Consider the following 21848-nt stretch of genomic DNA (forward strand, 5'->3'; position numbering starts at 1 on the left):
AAATTTATAGCACTAAATGCCCACAAGAGAAAGCAGGAAAGATCCAAAATTGACACCCTAACATCACAATTAAAAGAATTAGAAAAGCAAGAGCAAACACATTCAAAAGCTAGCAGAAGGCAAGAAATAACTAAAAACAGAGCAGAACTGAAGGAAACAGAGACACAAAAAACCCTTCAAAAAATAAATGAATCCAGGAGCTGGTTTTTTGAAAGGATCAACAAAATTGATAGACCGCTAGCAAGATTGATAAAGAAAAAAAGAGAGAAGAATCAAATAGATGCAATAAAAAATGATAAAGGGGATATCACCACCGATCCCACAGAAATACAAACTAACATCAGAGAATATTACAAACACCTCTACACAAATAAACTAGAAAATCTAGAAGAAATGGATGAATTCCTCAACACATACACCCTCCCAAGACTAAACCAGGAAGAAGTTGAATCTCTGAATAGACCAATAACAGGAGCTGGAATTGTGGCAATAATCAATAGCTTACCAACCAAAAAAAGTCCAGGACCAGATGGGTTCACAGCCAAATTCTACCAGAGGTACAAGGAGGAGCTGGTACCATTCCTTCTGAAACTATTCCAATCCATAGAAAAAGAGGGAATCCTCCCTAACTCATTTTATGAGGCCAGCATCATCCTGATACCAAAGCCTGGCAGAGACTCAACAAAAAAAGAGAATTTTAGACCAATATCCTTGATGAACATTGATGCAAAAATCCTCAATAAAATACTGGCAAACAGAATCCAGCAGCACATCAAAAAGCTTATCCACCATGATCAAGTAGGCTTCATCCCTGGGATGCAAGGCTGGTTCAATATACGCAAATCAATAAAAGTAATCCAGCATATAAACAGAACCAAAGTCAAAAACCACATGATTATCTCAATAGATGCAGAAAAGGCCTTTGACAAAATTCAACAACCCTTCATGCTAAAAACTCTCAATAAATTAGGAATTGATGGGACGTATCTCAAAATAATAAGAGCTATTTATGACACACCCACAGCCAATATCATACTGAATGGGCAAAAACTGGAAGCTTCCCTTTGAAAACTGGCACAAGACAGGGATGCCCTCTCTCACCACTTCTATTCAACATAGTTTTGGAAGTTCTGGCCAGGGCAATTAGGCAAGAGAAGGAAATCAAGGGTATTCAATTAGGAAAAGAGGAAGTCAAATTGTCCTTGTTTGCGGATGACATGATCGTATATCTAGAAAACCCCGTTGTCTCAGCCCAAAATCTCCTTAAGCTGATAAGCAACTTCAGCAAAGTCTCAGGATACAAAATCAATGTACAAAAATCACAAGCATTCTTATACATCAATAACAGACAAACAGAGAGCCAAATCATGAGTGAACTCCCATTCACAATTACTTCAAAGAGAATAAAATACCTAGGAATCCAACTTACAAGGGATGTGAAGGACCTCTTCAAGGAGAACTACAAACCACTGCTCAAGGAAATAAAAGAGGATACAAACAAATGGAAGACCATTCCATGCTCATGGGTAGGAAGAATCAATATCATGAAAATGGCCATCCTTCCCAAGGTAATTTACAGATTCAATGCCATCCCCATCAAGTTACCAATGACTTTCTTCACAGAATTGGAAAAAACTACTTTAAAGTTCATATGGAACCAAAAAAGAGCCCGCATCACCGAGTCAATCCTAAGCCAAAAGAACAAAGCTGGAGGCATCACGCTACCTGACTTCAAACTATACTACAAGGCTACGGTAACCAAAACAGCATGGTACTGGTACCAAAACAGAGATATAGATCAATGGAATAGAAAAGAGCCGTCAGAAATAATGCCACATATCTACAAGTATCTGATCTTTGACAAACCTGACAAAAACAAGAAATGGGGAAAGGATTCCCTATTTAATAAATGGTGCTGGGAAAACTGGCTAGCCATATGTGGAAAGCTGAAACTGGATCCCTTCCTTACACCTTATACAAAAATCAATTCAAGATGGATTAAAGACTTAAATGTTAGACCTAAAACCATAAAAACCCTAGAAGAAAACCTAGGCAATACCATTCAGGACATAGGCATGGGCAAGGACTTCATGTCTAAAACACCAAAAGCAATGGCAACAAAAGCCAAAATTGACAAATGGGATCTAATTAAACTAAAGAGCTTCTTCACAGCAAAGGAAACTACCATCAGAGTGAACAGGCAACCCACAAAATGGGAGAAAATTTTCGCAACCTACTCGTCTTACAAAGGGCTAATATCCAGAATCTACAATGAACTCCAACAAATTTACAAGTAAAAAACAAACAACCCCATCCAAAAGTGGGCAAAGGACATGAACAGACACTTCTCAAAAGAAGACATTTATGCAGCCAAAAAACACATGAAAAAATGCTCACCATCACTGGCCATCAGAGAAATGCAAATCAAAACCACAATGAGATACCATCTCACACCAGTTAGAATGGCAATCATTAAAAAGTCAGGAAACAACAGGTGCTGGAGAGGATGTGGAGAAATAGGAACACTTTTACACTGTTGGTGGGACTGTAAACCAGTTCAACCCTTGTGGAAGTCAGTGTGGCGATTCCTCAGGGATCTAGAACTAGAAATTCCATTTGACCCAGCCATCCCATTACTGGGTATATACCCAAAGGACTATAAATCATGCTGCTATAAAGACACATGCACACGTATGTTTATTGTGGCATTATTCACAATAGCAAAGACTTGGAACCAACCCAAATGTCCAACAATGATAGACTGGATTAAGAAAATGTGGCACATATACACCATGCAATACTATGCAGCCATAAAAAATGATAAGTTCACGTCCTTTGTAGGGACATGGATGAAATTGGAAATCATCATTCTCAGTAAACTATCGCAAGAACAAAAAACCAAACACCGCATATTCTCACTCATAGGTGGGAATTGAACAATGAGAACACATGGACCCAGGAAGGGGAACATCACACTCTGGGGACTGTTGTGGGGTGGGGGGAGGGGGGAGGGATAGCATTGGGAGATATACCTAATGCTAGATGACGAGTTGGTGGGTGCAGTGCACCAGCATGGCACATGTATACATATGTAACTTACCTGCACATTGCGCACATGTACCATAGAGCCTAAAGTATAATAATAATAATAATAAGAAGAAGAAGAAGAAGAAGAAAAAAAAGAAAAAGAACCAAATTTAAATAATAGAACTGAAAGATCTGATATAAAAATCTAAAAAACTTGCTGGATAGGTTCAGTAGTAGGTCATAGATAACAGAGGATAGAATCAGTTAACTTGAAAACAATCAATAGAACTTACACAATTTTCACAACAGAGAGGGAAAAGAGAGAAAGAGAGCACGCAAGAGAGAGCGTGCACAAGAAAGGATGGAAAAATAGAAGAAATAAAACTGCCCCTACTTGCAGATGTCATGATTGTCTTTGTAGAAAACCCATGGCATCTATAAAAATGCTTCTAGAATGAATACATGAGTTCAACATAATTGCAAATACAAGATCAATACACAAAATTCAGTCATATTACTTGTATAATACCAATGAACTTCAGTAGTCCAAAATTAACAACAAGGCTATTTATAATCAGTCCAATGAAAATGAAATACTTAGTGAGGTATATACTTACTGACACATGTACAGAGTCTATATGTGAAAACTTATTAAGTGCTGTTGAAAGAAATAAAAGAAAACCTAAACAAATATAGAAACATAACATGTTCATAGATTTGAAAATTCAACATTGAAAAAATGTTAATTCTCCCCAGATTGTTCTATGGGTTCAATGACAATTACTATCAATATTCCAGTAAGAATTTTTTTTTTTTTTGAGACAGAGTCTGGCTCTGTTGCCCAGGCTGGAGTACAGTGGCATGATATTGGCTCAATGCAACCTCCATCTCCTGGGTTCAAGTGATTCTCCTGCCTCAGCCTCCTGAATAGCTAGGATTACAGGTGCCTGCCACCACGCCTGGCTAATTTTTGTATTTTTAGTAGAGACGGGGCTTCACCATATTGGCCAGGCTGGTCTCGAACTCCTGACCTCATGATCCACCTGCCTCAGCCTCCCAAAGTGCTGGGGTTACAAGCATGAGTTACCGCACCCGGCACCCAGTAAGAATTTTTACAGATGTAGACAAGCTCATTATAAAGTATATACAGAATAAAACACAGCTCTAGAATAGCTTTTTAAAAAATCTTTGTACAGAGGAATAAAACAGGTGAAATTACTCTATTTGATATAAAATCTTATTATAAAGTGACAGTAAACAAGGCAGTATGATACTGACAGAGGGATTATAGATTAATGGAACAAAGTAGAGAACCCAGAAATACACCTACGTAAATATACTTAACTAATTTTAGACAAAGGTTTAAAAGCAATTCCAAGGAGGAAATATACCCTTTTCAACAAATGGTATTGAAGCAACTGGACATCCATAGGCAAGAAAATAAGCCTTCATCTAAATCTCAAACTTTATACAAAAACTTATTCAAAATCAATCATAAATGTTAGTATAAAAGTATAAAACTTTTAGAAAAAAATATAGAAGACACTCTTTAAAGTCTAAAGCTAGTGAAGAGTTGTTAGACTTGACATTAAGAGATGATCCATTAAAGGCAAAATTGATAACATGGACCCCATCAAAATTAAAAATTTTTGCTTTGTGAGAGCTTGCATGAAGAGGATGAAAAGACAAGCTACACAATGGAAGAAAATACAAACCGCATGTCTGAAAAAGGGCTGCTATTTAGAAGACAGAATGAACTTCCCAAACTCAACGATGAAAAACAATTTAATAAGAAAATGGGCACAAAACATGAATAGACACTTCACCTAAGAATATGTACAGATGGCATATATGCACATGAAAAGATATGCAATGTCATCAGCCATTAAGGAAATGCAAATTTAAACCACAGTGAGTGCTTGCTTTAGTAGCACATATGCTAAAATACTGTGCAACATAGGAGATTAGTATGGCTCCTGCACAAGGATGAAACACAAAGTCATAAAGTGTCCCATATTTTGCATTCCTTTTCTATGTTTACAGATAGGAAAACTGAGGCTCCAATAAGTAAAATGACTTCCCCAACTAAGAGTCATTTCAGCTTTAAACTATTTCCAATTCCTCTTCCTCTAACAAACAAACAAAAACCACAATGAGGTATCACTAAGTAACTATCAGAATAGATAATAGATATAATTAAAATACTGGTAATAATGTGTGACTATGATTTAATTCTATTTCTATTTCTTTTTCTTTTTTTTTTTTTTTTTTTTTTTTGAGATGGAGTCTCACTCTTTTGCCTAGGCTGGAGTGCAATGGCACAATAGGCACAATATCAGCTCACTGTAACCTCTGCCTCCCGGGTTCAAGCGATTCTCCTGCCTCAGCCTCCCAAGTAGCTGGGATTACAGGCACCCTGCATGCCCGGCTAATTTTTGTGTTTTCAGTAGAGACGGGGTTTCCCCATGCTGACCAGGCTGGTCTCGAACACCTGACCCCAGGTGATCCGCCCACCTCAGCCTCTCAAAGTGCTGGGATTACAGGCATGAGCCACCGCACCTGGCCATAATTCTATTTCTACAACATTTTGAAATACCATTTTTGAAATGGAGGAAATATTAGTAATTCTCAGAGGTATGGACAGGGGATGATGATGGGGCAGAGGTGTAGGAACAAGATTAGTGTGGTTATGAAAGCACAACACAAGGGATCTTTGTGGTGTTGGTAGTATGTTGACTGTAGCAGTATGTAAGCAAACCTGCATAAGTATAATAAAATTGCATAAAACTAAATACATGTTCTTACACATGCGAGTGCAAATAAAACTGGGACAATCTGAATAATATAATATTGCTATCAGTGTCCATCCCCTAATTGTGATATTATACTGCAGTTTCTGTAGTATGTTACCATTGGGGGAAACATTGTAAAACATACATAAGATCTACCTGTATTATTTCTTACAACTATATGTGAATCTAAAATTATATCAAAATTTAAAAGTTAAATATTAAAAATTTTACAATGGAATGGAATATTACTCAGCCTTAAAAAAATGAAGGAAATCTTGTCATTTGCTACAACAGGAATGAACCTGGAGGACATTATGTTAGCTTAAAAGAGCCAGACACAGGATCACACATACTGTGTGATCTCACTTATATGTGGAACCTAAGCAGAGAGTAGAATGGTGGTTACCCGGGGCTGAGTAGGGGAAAGGAAAAGATGCTGGTCAAAGGGTACAATTTTCTGTTAGGAGGAGTAAGTTCAGGAGACCTATCATAGAACATGGTGACTACAGTTAATAACAATGTACTGTATTCCCCCAAAATAACTATTATATTTTCCATATATGTATTTAAAGAAAATAAGTAATGTATAATAATATAGTCATTAGTTAATGATACATTAAAATATATTTCAATTGAAAGAGAGAGAGACATAAAGACAGAGTAATAGTCTTGTCATTAATAGCTCAGCACTATTTTCAGTGGATCTCTGGCATACACAGCAGTTCTCTACTTTTTAACACATCATAAAACATTTAGAAAATGATATTTATGTGCCACATAAAAGTATACAGAAAGTTACAGCCTAAGGCAACCAGCCATTCTCCTCTAGAAACCTCAATTCCCACCCATCGCAGACTGAAGAGATTACTATCTAACATACTTGTAATTTTGCATAGCCTGAGAAGTTCTCATATAGGCTGAAATTTAAGTTCTTTATTTTCTCTCTGGATGAGAAGGTCTCTACATCTGTGGTCTTCCTACAAGTCCAGCTATACTTTCTTTTTTCTATTTTATGCCTCATACTGGGAGCTCAAATCATAAGTATTTCTTGTAGTTCTCCAACCCATCAAGCCTCTTGAGTCCTTTCTCTTTCTATGCATATTAATTCCTGCCTGGAAATCTCCTCCTGCCTAGTTCATCTAGCACATCCCTTTAATCTCTCTGCTAATGGGACGATGAAAAGTTTTAAAGAGTAAAGTTATGCTTCAAGCCTATGCTTAAACACAATTTCATTTGTCAGATCAGTGTTTTATACAAACTTCAAATTTAACAAATTAGGAAAAGAGGAAGTCAAATTGTCCCTGTTTGCAGATGACATGGCTGTATATTTAGAAAACCCCATCGTCTCAGCCCAAAATCTCCTTAAGCTGATAAGCAACTTCAGCAAAGTCTCAGGATACAAAATTAATGTGCAAAAATCACAAGCACTTATACACCAATAACAGACAAAGAGAGCCAAATCATGCATGAACTCCCATTCACAATTGCTTCAAAGAGAATAAAATACCTAGGAATCCAACTTACAAGGGATGTGAAGGACCTCTTCAAGGAGAACTACAAACCACTGCTCAATGAAATAAAAGAGGACACAAACAAATGGAAGAACATTCCATGCTCATAGATAGGAAGAGTTAATATCGTGAAAATGGCCATACTGCCCAAGGTAATTTATAAATGTAATGCCATCCCCATCAAGCTACCAATGACTTTCTTCACAGAATTGGAAAAAACTAATTTAAAGTTCATATGGAACCAAAAAAGAGCCCGCATTGCTAAGACAATCCTAAGCCAAACAAACAAAGCTGGAGGCATCATGCTACCTGACTTCAAACTATACTACAAGGCTATAGTAACCAAAACAACATGGTACTGGTACCAAAACAGACATGTAGACCAATGGAACAGAACAGAGCCCTCAGAAATAATACCACACATCTATAACCATCTGATCTTTGACAAACCTGACAAAAACAAGAAATGGGGAAAGGATTCCCTATTTAATAAATGGTGCTGGGAAAACTGGCTAGCCATATGTAGAAAGCTGAAACTGGATCCCTTCCTTACACCTTATACAAAAATTAATTCAAGATGCATTAAAGATTTAAATGTTAGACTTAAAACCATAAAAACCCTAGAAGAAAACCTAGGCAATGCCATTCAGGACATAGGCATGGGCAAGGACTTCATGACTAAAGCACCAAAAGCAATGGCAACGGAAGCCAAAATTGACAAATGGGATCTAATTAAACTAAAGAGCTTCTGCACAGCAAAAGAAACTACCATCAGAATGAACAGGCAACCTACAGAATGGGAGAAAATTTTTGCAATCTACTCATCTGACAAAGGGCTAATATCCAGAATCTACAAAGAACTCAAACAAATTTACAAGAAAAAAACAAACAACCCCATCAAAAAGTGGGCAAAGGATATGAACAGACACTTCTCAAAAGAAGACATTTATGCAGCCAACAGACACATAAATAAATGCCCATCATCACTGGCCATCAGAATAATGCAAATCAAAACCACAATGAGATACCATCTCATGCCAGTTAGAATGGCAATCATTAAAAAGTCAGGAAACAACTGGTGCTGGAGAGGATGTGGAGAAATAGGAACACTTTTACACTGTTGGTGGGACTGTAAACTGGTTCAACCATTGTGGAAGACAGTGTGGCAATTCCTCAAGGATCTAGAACTAGAAATTCCATTTGACCCAGCCATCCTATTAGTGGGTATATACCCAAAGGATTATAAACCATGCTGCTATAAAGACACATGCACACATATGTTTATTGTGGCACTATTCACAATAGCAAAGACTTGGAACCAACCCAAATGTCCAACAATGATAGACTAGATTAAGAAAATGTGGCACATACACACCATGGAATACTATGCAGCCATAAAAAAGGATGAGTTCATGTCCTTTGTAGGGACATGGATGAAGCTGGAAACCATCATTCTCAGCAAACTGTTGCAGGGACAAAAGACCAAACACTGCATGTTCTCACTCATAGGTGGGAATTGAACAATGAGAACACTTGGACACAGGAAGGTGAACATCACACACTGGGGCCTGTCATGGGGTGGGGGGAGGAGGGAGGGATAGCATTAGGAGATATACCTAATGTAAATGACTAGTTAATGGGTGCAGCACACCAACATGGCACATATATACAAATGTAACAAACCTGCACGTTGTGCACATGTACCCTAGAACTTAAAGTATAATAAAAAAAAATTTTTCCACTGTATTCATTTATTTACTTGACAATATCCTGACTGAACTGCAACACTCTTGGATGAAAGAAATACATATTTTTAATCTTTTTTATCAGAATTTATAAGATATAGTAGATAGTCAATACATATTTGTTAAATAAATTCATAAATACTTGGAAGGTATCCAGAAGGATAACGTCATTATAATATTTTTGTTTAATATGTAGACCTCTTCATTACTGAATGAGAATTATAAATTGTCTCCACAGAAAATAATGCTTTCATGTAAAATTTGCACACAATTACCTTATTCACAGATTCTCCATTTTATCATCTAATGGGACACCAACTGCTCAAGACTAGACTGTACAAAAAGAAAGATCTCCTAAAATGGAAACTGGTTTTCAGTCTGTTGGACAAACTACTAGTATGATTTGATATTTACAGATATTTTTACCATGCACTAGTAATAGAATAAACTAATACTTTCAGAATTTAGTGGTTGTTTTGCACTTAATGTATGAAAATAACATTGTACCAAATTATGCATTATGCATTGAGGAAAACGAAGTCAACAAATATCCAATAAATTAAAAATGTTTCATATTCTGAAATAATCCAATATGTTACATTTTGAATGTGCAAACTGTCAAAATATTGTCTCAAGGTGTTTATTTTATCTCAGATTGATTTTACTCATTTTTATACTCTGAATATTTTGTTTTCAGTATACTAAAAAAGGATAGTACACCATTATTTTTCATTTTAATCATGTGTATGCCTATGTCATGAGCTGGATATAAAAGACATTTTAAGAATTACTAGAAGATGTCACAAAAGTAATTTGAACATCATTGAAATTTATTTCTACTTTTGATATCAAAGGCCCAGTTGTAAGTGTCTCATTTTCGCTTCATATTTATGAGGCAACTGTGGACAAATTTCAGTTCTTCACCCACAATAGTAAAAAGATTCAGATAAAAGATCTCATTTTTCTCCATGCCTATTTGTTCATTAAATTTTTACTAGTTGATTTTACTTTTTAGAGCAGTTTTAGATTTGAAGCAAAATGAAATAGAAAGTACAGAGTTCCCATATACCCCCGATTTCTCCCGTCATACATAGTTTCTCCTATTATTAACGTTTAGTATTAGTGTAGTACATTTGGTACAATTGATGGGCTAATATTCATGGTAGTTACTAATCAAAATCCATAGTTTATGTTAGAGTTCACTCTGTGTTGTCAACTCATGGGTTTTGGCAAATCTATGACACATATTCACCATTACAGTATTATACAGAATAGTTTCACTGCCTTAAAAATCCTTTGTACTTCACCTGTTAATCTCTCCTTTCCTTTCACCTCAACCCTTAGAAACCATTGATCTTTTTACTGCCCTTCATAGTCTTATCATTCCACAACATCATAAGGTTGGAATTATATAGTATGCAGCCTCTTCAGATTGACTACTTTTTTTTTTTTTTTTGAGATGGAGTTTCACTCTTGTTGCCCAGGCTGGAGTGCAACGTTGCGGTCTCAGCTCACTGCAACCTCTGCCTCCTGGGTTCAAGTGATTATCCTGCCTCAGCTTCACAAGTAACTAAGATTACAGGCACTCACCACCACACCTGGTCTAATTTTTGTATTTTTAGTAGACATGGGGTTTCACCATTTTTGCCAGGCTGGTCTCAAACTCCTGACCTCAGCTGATCTGCCCACCTTGGCCTCCCAAAAGGCTGGGATTACAGGCATGAGCCACAGCACCCTGCAGAATGACTACTTTCAATTATTAATTTGCTTATATGGTTTCTTAATTTCTTTCAATGGCTTGATAGCTCATTGATATGTATCGCTAAATAATATTTCATTATATGGATATACCGCAGTTTGTTTATCCATTCTTTGTGTCTTTCACAAAGCATGAACTTTTCATTTTCATGAAGTTCATCTTATAATTTTTCCTTTAATTGATGATACTTTTGGTGTTGTACTTACAAAGTCATCTCCAAACCCAAGATCCTCTATATGTTCTCCTATTTTGTTCTCTAGGAGTTTTATAATTTTGCATTTTACTTTTAGGTATATGATTCATTTTGAGTTAATTTTTGTGAAAAGTATAGGGTTTGTGTCTAGATTTATTCTTCTGCATAAGGATATCCAGTTGTTTAACCATCATTTGTTGAAAAGATTATCCTTTTTCTATTGAATTACCTATGCTTTTTTGTCAAAGATCAACTGACTACAATTGCATGGGTCTATGAATGGACTCTCTATTGTATTCCATGGCTCTATTTGCCTGTTTTTTCACTAATACCACTCCGATTTGAATACCATAGCTTTATGGTAAGTCTTGAAGTCTGGTTGTGTTAGTCTTTTCACTGTTCTTAGTTGTCTATTCTAAGTCCTCTCCTGTTTCATATAAACTTTAGAATCAGTTTGAGAGATCCAAAAAATAACTTGCTGTGATTTGTTCATTTGATTTTTGGTATGATTAACCCCTTAGATTTTATTCTATTTTTTTAATCTTCAATTTTAAAACTATCACTATACAAAGATCCAAATTATTTTCTCCAATACAGGATTAATCTTAACCTTTAAGCAGTTCATTTTATATATTGAGGCCACAATTTGTTTTGAACGTCAATTAATATACTGCCTAATAATTTATTTTCTATTACCTCCAGCCTAAAATAAAGAATAACATTTTGTCTTTTTTGTTTAATAAATCAGTATTGAAATTGGAACTGGGTTGAAAAGAATTCACAAAGAAACAAACAACAACAAAACATCTTCACAGTAGGAAATAGTAATATGGCAGAGATGGAAGCAGACTCCATCAAAAAATCCTTGAAGTTTTTTTCTTTGTTTTGTTTTGTTTTGTTTTGTTTTGAGACAGAGCCTCATTCTGTCGCCAGGCTGGAGTGCAATGGCATGATCTTGGCTCACTGCAACCTCTGCCTCCCAGGTTCAAATGATTCTCCTGCCTCAGCCTCCTGAGTAGCTGGGATTACAGGCACCCGCCACCACGCCCAGCTAATTTTTGTATTTTTAGTAGAGATGGGGTTTCACCATGTTGGCCAAGCAGGTCTCAAACTCTTGACCTCGTGATCCGCCCGTCTCAGCCTCCCAAAGTGCTAGGATTACAGGCGTGAGCCATCGCCCTCGGCCAATCCTTGAAGTTTTTATTATTTATTTGAATTTGATTTATTTTTATAGACACTGATTAATTTATATACAAATTTTAAAGCATGTTATTAATCAGGACATAAAACCCAGACTAGAAAATGAAACTAGAAGCATTCACATTATCATTTCAGTTAATTAGGTACCCATCCACTGTGGTGTCAAGTTAATTATGTGAAGGTCTACAAAAATATGGGGTTGTAAAATGTTAGGAGACTAATAATATATCTATAAATTTCTGACATAGTACATATCTTTTAAGACTATAGAAAATATTGACTCAGTATGTATGTTTTGTGCTTGGGTTTGTATTCAATCTTAAATCAGTTATTGCAATAAAAGTCACCTTTACAAAAAAAGTTTCAAGTTACTTATTCTAAGCAATGTTTTACACAGCAAACTCAATATTTTGTAGACTTTGGATTGACTGGGGAGTTCATATGCAGAACATTTTACCTGTATTGGAAATCATATTTAGATCAATGCACTTGTGAAATACATACTTATTGTTTTTTTTTAGGTTGATAAAAGTAATAATTTATACTGACTACAAGCTCAGGGCCCTTTCCTTCCGTTACCTTACCTTATTCTCCTAACATCCACATGGAGTGGGTGGTACAAATGGTGTTGCACCTACTTCACCCATGAAGAAATAAAAGAAGAACCATAAATAAATTGCTGAAGTTTAGACTAGTAGTTATCAGAATTAAACCAAAGTAAATGTGATTCCAGGTAGAATGTTTTCCTGTGACACCATAACCAGAGATGAAGAAAGAATAAAGCAGGGCCGGGCATGGCAGCTCACATCTGTAATCCCAGCACTTTGGGAGGCCAAGGTGTGTGGATCACCTGAGGTCAGGAGTCCCAGATCAGCCTGGGCAACATGGTGAAAGCCTGTTTCTACTAAAAATACAAAATTAGCTGGGCATGGTGGCACAAGCCTGTAGTCCCAGCTACTTGGGAGGCTGAGTCAGGAGAATCGCTTGAATCTGGGAGGCAGTCAGCCGAGATCACGCCATTGCACTCCAGCCTGGGCAACAAGAGTGAAACTCCATCTCAATAAATGAAAAAATAAATAATAAAACTCTGAGCTGGGCATGGTGGCTCATGCCTGTAATCCCAGCACTTTGGAAGGCCAAGGCGGGTGGATTGCTTGAGGTCAGGAGTTGAAGACCAACCTGATCAACACAGTGAAACCCCATCTCTACTAAAAATACAAAAAAAAAAATTAGCTGGGTGTGGTGACAGGCACTTGTAATCCCAGCTTCTCAGGAGGCTGAGGCAGGAGAATTGCTTGAACCCGGGAGTCAGAGGTTGCAGATCATGCCACTGCACTCCAGCCTGGGTAACAGAGTGAGACTCTGTCTCAAAAAACAAACAAAAAAAAAAAAAACAAAAAAAAAAAAACAGAAAAACTTTGAAGGGAGAAAGTCTTCTGTGGTTTTTGCTTCTCTTTAAAGCAGAGAAGTGCTAGCATATATTTGACAATGTATTTACTATGATTACTCTTAATTTATATACCTATATATACACACTTAAATAGGCTACAAATAACATCAGAATTAATTGATATTCTTCGTATGGTTTGGGTCTGTGTCCATGCCCAAATGTCATGTTGAATTATAATATCCAGTGTTGGAGGTGGGGCCTGCTAGAAGGTGATTAGATCCTGGGGTGGATTTCTCATGAATGGTTTAGCATCATGACCCTTTGGTGCCATTCTTGTGATAGTGAGTGAGTTCTCAGGAGACCTGGTCATTTAAAAGTTTGTAGCACTTCCCACCTTGCTCTCTTTTGCTCCTGCTCCTTCTCCAGCCATGTGAAGTGCCTGCTCCCCTTTCACCTTCTGCCATAATTTTAAGTTTCCTGAGGCCTCCCCAGAAGCCAAGGAGATGCCAGAACTATGCTTTCTATACAGCCTGCAGAACTGTGAGCCAATTAAACCTCTTTTCTTTATTAATTACCCAGTCCCAGATATCTCTTATAGCAATGTGAGATGGTACCAATATAACTCTCCTTACTTCTCTACAGAAGTCCACAGGGGAAAAAATACTTTCCTTCTCTCAGGTGGGTTCAAAAAGATAATATTCTGCATTGGTGGTAACCAGATATACTTTTTTTGTGAATATTTATTAATTCTAGTGACATTCTCAACAGGAGATTTGCTATTGTTGTATGATCAGCTAGGCATTCATGTTCAATATAATGTTATTGGAAGCCCTCAGGTTACTTGCCATTGGAAAAATATCAACCTGGGTTGCAGTGTGTATTAGTCTGTTCTCACACTGCTAATAAAGACATACCTGGGACTGGGTAATTTATAAAGAAAAAGAAGTTTAATGGGCTCACAGTTTCACATGGCTGGAGAGGCCTCACAATCATGGCAGAAGGTGAGGAGGAGCAAAGTCTTGTCTTACGTGGCAGCAGGCAAGAGAGAATGAGAACCAAGCAAAAGAGGAAACCCCTTGATATGGTCTGGCTGTGTCCCCATCGAAATCTCAACTTGAATTGTACCTCCCAGGATTCCCACGTATTGTGGGACGTACCCAGAGGGACGTAATTGAATCATGGGAACTGGTCTTTCCCATGCTATTCTCATGATAGTGACTAAGTCTCACAAGATCTGATGGGTTTATCAGGAGTTTCCATTTTTGCTTCTTCCTCATTTTCTCTTGCCACCACCACGTAAGAAGTGCCTTTCACCCTCTGTGATGATTATGAGATCTCTCCAGCCATGTGGAACTGTAAGTTAAATTAAACTTCCTTTTCTTCCCAGTCTCGGGTATGTCTTTATCAGCAGCATAAAAACAGAGTAATAAAGTAAATTGGTACCAGTAGAGTGATGTGTTGCTGAAAAGATACCCAAAAATGTGGAAATGACTTTGGAACTGGATAACAGACTGAGGATGGAATGGTTTGGAGGGCTCAGAAGAAGACAGGAAAATGTGGGAAAGTTTGGAAGCTCCTAGAGATTTGTTGAATGGCTTTGACAGAAATGGTGACAGTGATATGAAAAATAAGGTCCAGGCTGAGGTGGTCTCAGATGGAGATGAGGAACTTGTTGGGGACTGGAGCAAAGGTGACTCTTGTTGTGTTTTAGCAAAGAGACTGGTGGCATTTTGCCCCTGCCCTAGAAATTTGTGGAACTTTGAACTTAAGAGCAATGATTTAGGGTACCTGGTGGAAGAAATTTCTAAGCAACAAAGCATTTAAGAGGTGACTTGGGTACTGTTAAAGGCATTTAGTTTTATAAGGGAAGCAGAGCATAAAAGTTTGGAATATTTGTAGCCTGACTATGTGATAGAAAAGAAAAACCCATCTTCTGGGGAGAAATTCAAGCCAGCTGCAGAAATTTGCATAAGTAGCAAGAAGCCTAATGTTAATCTCCGAGACCATGGGAAAATGTAACCAGGCCATGTCAGAGACCTTCATGGCAGCCCCTCCCATCACAGGCCTGGAGGCCCAGGAGGAAAAAGTGGTTTTGTGGGCCGGGCCCAGGGTCACCATGCTGTGTGCAGCCTAGGGATTTGGTGCTCTGTGTCCCAGCTGCTCCAGCCATGGTTGAAAAGGGCCAACATAGAGCTTGGGCTGTGGCTTCAGAGGGTGGAAGCCCCAGGCCTTGGCAGCTTCCAAGTGGTGCTGAGCCTGGGGCACACAGAAGTCAAGAATTGAGTGGGAACTTCCACCTAGGTTTCAGATGTATGGAAATGCCTGGATGCCCAGGCAAAAGTTTACTGCAGGAGCAGGGCGCTCATGGAGATCCTCTGCTAGTGCAGTGTGGAAGGGAAATGTGGGGTCAGAGCCCCCACAGAGAGTCCCTACTGGAGCACTGCCTAGTGGAGCTGTGAGAAGAGAGCCACCATCCTTCAGACCCCAGAATGGTAGATCCACCAACAGCTTGCACAATGCACCTGGAAAAGTCACAGACACTTAATGCCAGCCTATTAAGGCAGCCAGGAGGGAGGCTGCACCATGCAAAACCACAGGGACGGAGCTGCCCAAGACCATGGGAACCCACCTCTTGCATCAGTGTGACCTGGATGTGAGACCTAGAGTCAAAGGAGATCATTTTGGAGCTTTAAAATTTGACTGCCCCACTGGATTTCAGACTTGCATGGGCCCTGTAACCACTTTGTTTCAGCCAATTTCTCCCATTTGGAATGGCTGTATTTACCCAATACCTGTACCCCCATCGTATCTAGAGAGTAACCACCTTGCTTTTGATTTTACAGGCTCATAGGTGGAAGAGACTTGCCTTGACTCAGATGAGACTTTGGACTGTGGACTTTGAGTTAATGGTGAAATGAGTTAAAGACTTTAGGGGACTGTTGCAAAGGCATGATTGGTTTTGAAAAGGGAGGAGATGAGATTTGGGGGGGTCGGAGTGGAATTATATGGTTTGGCTGTGTCCCTACAAAAGTCTCAACTTAAATTGTATCTCCCAGAATTCCTACATGTTGTGGGAGGGATCCACAGGGAGGTAATTGAATCATGGGGGCTTGTCTTTCCTGTGCCAATCTTGCAATAGTGAATAAGTCTTACAAGATCTGATGGGTATGTCAGGGGTTTCCACTTTCGCTTCTTCCTCATTTTCTCTTGCCACCACTATGTAAGATGTGCCTTTCACCCTCTGCCATGATTATGAGACCTCCCCAGCCATGTAGAACTGTAAGTCAAATTAAACCTCCTTTTCTTCCCAGTCTCGGGTATGTCTTTATCAGCAGCACAAAAATGGACTAATACACCCCTTATAAAACCATCAAATCTCATGAGACTTATTGACTACTGGGAGAACAGTATGGAGGAAACCACCCTCATGATTCAATTAACTTCCAATCGGGTCCCTCCCACAACACATAGGAATTATGGGAGCTACAATTCAAGATGAGATTTGGGGACACAGACAAACCATATCAGAGAAATATGCTGCAATGTCATAGGGATCCTGTAATCATGTGGAGTCAACACCTTTAGTAAAAAATTCTCACATTATTAGGGAGATGGCACTATATATACATAAAAGCTTCTGAAAAGCCAAATTGTTGAATTTTTACTTATCTCTTTCATATCAAAGATAGCATTCTATCATGTGCCTAATTTAGAATAATATGTTGAATCCCTAAATGTTCCATTTAATCAGCTTTCCTCTGGAATTAATACCTTGAAATCTATTTTTTTTAAGATGTTACTTAGTGTTCTATCAGTGCTAGAACTTAACCTGTCAATTCTTATTCAATCAGGTGTATAATAAATTTCTTCTGTATGCCATAGTTCATTAGGGTTCTGCTAAATCATTATACCTTTTTGCCACTCATATATAAAGGATATTAATATCATACTGCTGAGCATTTGAATGAAAGCAGGATGAACCCCCAATAAACCTGAGCTGATAATGATCAGGAGAGAAGAGATTAGTCCCTTTTTATCTTCTGATATGACAGAGCAAAAACACTACAGACAGCTTTTGATTGGCCTTGCTGATAAATAAGGAGCAGTGGCATCCATGCTGGACTCCCAAGCCGCAGCAGTCCATGGGCAGCCCTCAATGCTGCCCTTCCACTAACCCAGGCTCACATCCTTCATGGTTGGTGTGCCTGTTCTGTCAATCCCAGTCCTGGATTATCCCAACCTTGTTTCCTTCCACTTCTGCTCTGACCCCTAAATGGTATTAGACCAAATGCAGAAATCACTGGCCAAACTTCCACTGGATTCTTTTGTACTCCTGTGCAATTATTTCATATATCATCTGCTAATTTCACACAGTAGTGATTTCCCAGAACAACTGCTTCCATGAGTCTCTGGTCTTACTCTCATTTTAGTCCTCTGTCTGAGCTAATGCCTTTAAAATCCATCTGGAGAAAATTTCCAAGTTTCTCTCACTTCTATCCATCATAATTTTGTTTCTATATTTACCTTTTCCCTTTTGACAGAGAAAGATTCCTCATGTTGTTTAAAGCTACCTCACTTGTAATAAATACTGATTGATTCCTCACTCTTTTCTTAGATAACTTGTTTTCTCATCATTCCTTCCGTTTTAATTAGTAAAGTTCCTTTCTCATTGGCATGCAGAGGTCTCTCCTAACTTAATAACAACAATGAAACCCCTCACTTAATTTACTTGTCTTTTCTATTTAACTATCTTATTTTATTATAAAATGCCTTAAATAGCTACATGGTAGAGCTTACTGGGCCTGGGCCATAGATCTAAGTTTGACAAAACTAAGTTTCAGAACTTATACCATCAATGTAATTATGTTTGCAAATAGTTTTTGAGAGGGAAGAAGAAAATGTTTATATGTGTAAATATAAACACATACACATTTATACACATATCTTCATACATGTATGTGTAAACATATACAACTGTAAACACATACACATTTATACACATATAAACATTTTCTTCTTCCTTCTCTTCTTCTTAATCTTTGCTCTTCTTCCCAATCTCCCTTGTTCATAAGAAGTGATGTATAAATGCTCATTAATCCATTAATTGGCATCAAAATGCTATAAAACTTTTTCTCAATTGGACAGTGTGCCTTCTAGTTAGAAGAAAATGACTCTCAGAGCAGCAAGCCCCACTCCTACTCTAGCCAGATGGTATGGCAATGAGGTGATGGGTTCCTTTTCTCCTGGGTGGAAGAAAGGACTCCATGTATGAATATGATGCAAAGCAAATAATCTAGAGGTGACTGAAGCATGACACCACGGTGAGCCTATAAAGCCACATATATAGTTTGCTCAATGAGGCAAAGTCTTTATTAATACAATTATAATTTAATAAATATAACATTGTTTTATTACACTTTTGATTATCATTTACTGATGGTATCTGGAACATGGAATTTGACATAACTTATGAGCACTCAATATACATATGACAAAGACAAAAGTACAAGAAAGAAAATGAAGAAATAACACTGGCATGATGCCAGTGATATGGGAATTTATTATCAGAGTCAGTAAGTCAATTCTCTTTATCTTTAGGACCTGAACTTGGATAATATTCAGGTTCACAGATAGATGCAACATTTACTATGTTATTCAAAGTGGGAAATTTTATGAGTAAAAGTAGCAAAAGATTTAAACAAAAACTGTGTTATAAAAATTGCCGCTCAGCTTAGAGCATTAGTGCTAACTGTGGAGGCACTAAGAACATAGAAGCCTGTTGATATTTTTCTCATCTTTTACTTCAGGTTTAAAAGTAAAATATTCAAACATGCAAATAACAACAATAACTAAATTCCAATATTTACTAGTCAGTTTCTAGCATGTAGTAAATCATAGAGACCCTACTAGCTGAATAACTTGGAATGGACTACTTTCCTGCTCTACCAACATGGGCCTTGTTAGTGTGGCTATTCACAAAGATGGGGAATATATTTTTCTGTTCAACTTATATTTTTAAATATGCACGTATGCCAGACACTGAGCTATATCCTAGAGATATACTCAATAAGGCAGAATCTGCCCTTGAAGATTTACAGTGATGCAGAATACGAGACAGGCCATTCTTCAGTTTCAGACTTATGCACTAATATATACATATACATTTTAAAAATTATCTCATTTAAATTATTCATCACATCATTTCCCTCCATTGGTGCAGAAAATTGATCAAAGAGATTGAGGAAGAGAGAAACAGTCAGATTTAAAGCCAGATTTTATTAGATACAACTTAAAAATTATTAAAATATTGATTTACTCATCATTAAAAATATCTCTTTCCAGGAAATCCAAAGTCTTGCACTGTAACAAAGGAATTGCCTCATCTTTCAGTCAATTACACTCAACTCATTGAGAACATATGCCAATCATATCCCCATGCATAACAATCAATCAATCAACTAAAAAGTAACTAACTGTACAGTGCATACAATGTAGGCAAAATGCCAAAACTCTCTTTTTTATTGGCATTATTGGAGGTATTTGAATTTTTAAATGGAAAGTTACCAGTATGTAACCCTTTGTTGGAATGTTAGCTGTCAGCCATCATGAAACAAATACAGCACAAGAGCTAGAAAGACCATACTCTTATCATAATCTCCATTAAAAGCAAAATGATAGTTCCTTCAGCATTGAATCATTACCTTATATGACTTACACTCAGCAAACTCTAATCACCAATATATTTCATGTATCTCCAGGCTTTTGTTGAAAGCCTTGTAACTGTGATGTCCTATCCATCTTACCCTGAAAATGTTAATTATGAAATTAGAGTTTACAAAGCTATGCCTGCCAGTAGAGTCATGTGATATCATGATGTCACATACCACTAACTGAGCTTTGGTGTTTATGATTCATACAAGTAATCCATAATAAATCAGGCAGGCAGGGCTATTTGTGAGTCATTTAGCTGTAAGATTTCCTTCTTGCTTGCTGAATGTTCCTGAAGAATATGTATCTCATATATGTTGTACATGGTTCACATTAATAAATTCATTGATTTAAAAATCTATGTTGCTAAGAAAACCTTATATCAGTCAGTGATTGATTGAACTTGAGGACTGAGTTCCTTTTTTCCTTTTAAATATATACAATAAAGGAAAGCAATAATATTAGTCCCAGAAAAATTTGTAGTCTTTCCTTAAAATTGTGAAAAACAACAGAAGTAAACCTGAATTATAAGAAGATATAAATTTTAATCTGAATTAGAATCTATCAATCATGTTCTAGAAATATATTATTCTGGAAGATGAGATAAATGGATCACTACAGGAACCTGTAATAGCCAACTTAATACTTGGCAATGTTACTTCATTCAAACATTCCATTGACCTCATACACAATAAATGATTTTTCTGTAAGTACAGACTGCTCACCTAGATTTACCAACAGATTTAGATCTATTATTTATTCAAACATAACGACCACAAAGATTACATGAAATTATTTTAATTCTACTGTTCTCTGTGATCTTTCTGTAAGACTAAACAATAAGCCAAGAAAATTTGTCTGTGGTAAAACGAGGTTAATAATATGATACTGCCTAATAGAAATGCTTGAGAATTAGCTAACTACTTGCCTTAAAGTACATATAATATTTTAAATAAAAAGACTATGACCTTAATGTAGTTTAGAAACCACAGGAAAAGTACTAGCTACATATATTTATACATAATTATTAAGATCATTATCTTCTATTCTGTCTTACTTGACAAGGGATTGGAGAAGGAAAATTCAATTCCACTATGCGATTTTTGTGACATTAGATTGGCAAAATTCTAACACTCAAGCCAACTCTGTGCTTGGTGCTTCACTAGTGCCTCCTTTCTCAATCTTCAGCACTGCTGAGATATGCTTTTTCCTTTCTCCACTTACTTTCAAAAGCCAAGGGTCTGAGTCATTGCACTAGGATTCCTGGTAAGGGCTGAATATGTATTTTGATTTTAGGGGGTTGAAAAGTCCTGCTGTCAGAATTCTGTACCTTTACAGTGCCATAAATGCTAGTATCCAGGTCACCTCTGTGAATCAAGCCCTCTCTCTAATTGGCTTCTAGTAAAATGCATGCAAGTTGACATGGTGAAGATGAGGGGCCTGGAGAAAAAGTACTCATTAGCACACACCTCAACCACACCTTTGAAAAAAGAGCAGAAGCCTGAGTGCACATAATACAGAAC

General features: G+C 37.3%; 1 non-coding gene across 1 annotated transcript; it reads left to right on the forward strand.

The window, feature by feature from the left end:
• Window positions 1-4942: 4942 nt before the first annotated feature.
• On the forward strand, window positions 4943-5048 carry LOC112134010 (U6 spliceosomal RNA). The gene has a single exon (XR_002915602.3). It is a non-coding gene; the product is annotated as a U6 spliceosomal RNA (small nuclear RNA).
• Window positions 5049-21848: the final 16800 nt, after the last annotated feature.

This window comes from Pongo abelii, chromosome 5, assembly GCF_028885655.2.
Source record: "Pongo abelii isolate AG06213 chromosome 5, NHGRI_mPonAbe1-v2.0_pri, whole genome shotgun sequence".
In the NCBI taxonomy this organism is placed as follows: domain Eukaryota; kingdom Metazoa; phylum Chordata; class Mammalia; order Primates; family Hominidae; genus Pongo; species Pongo abelii.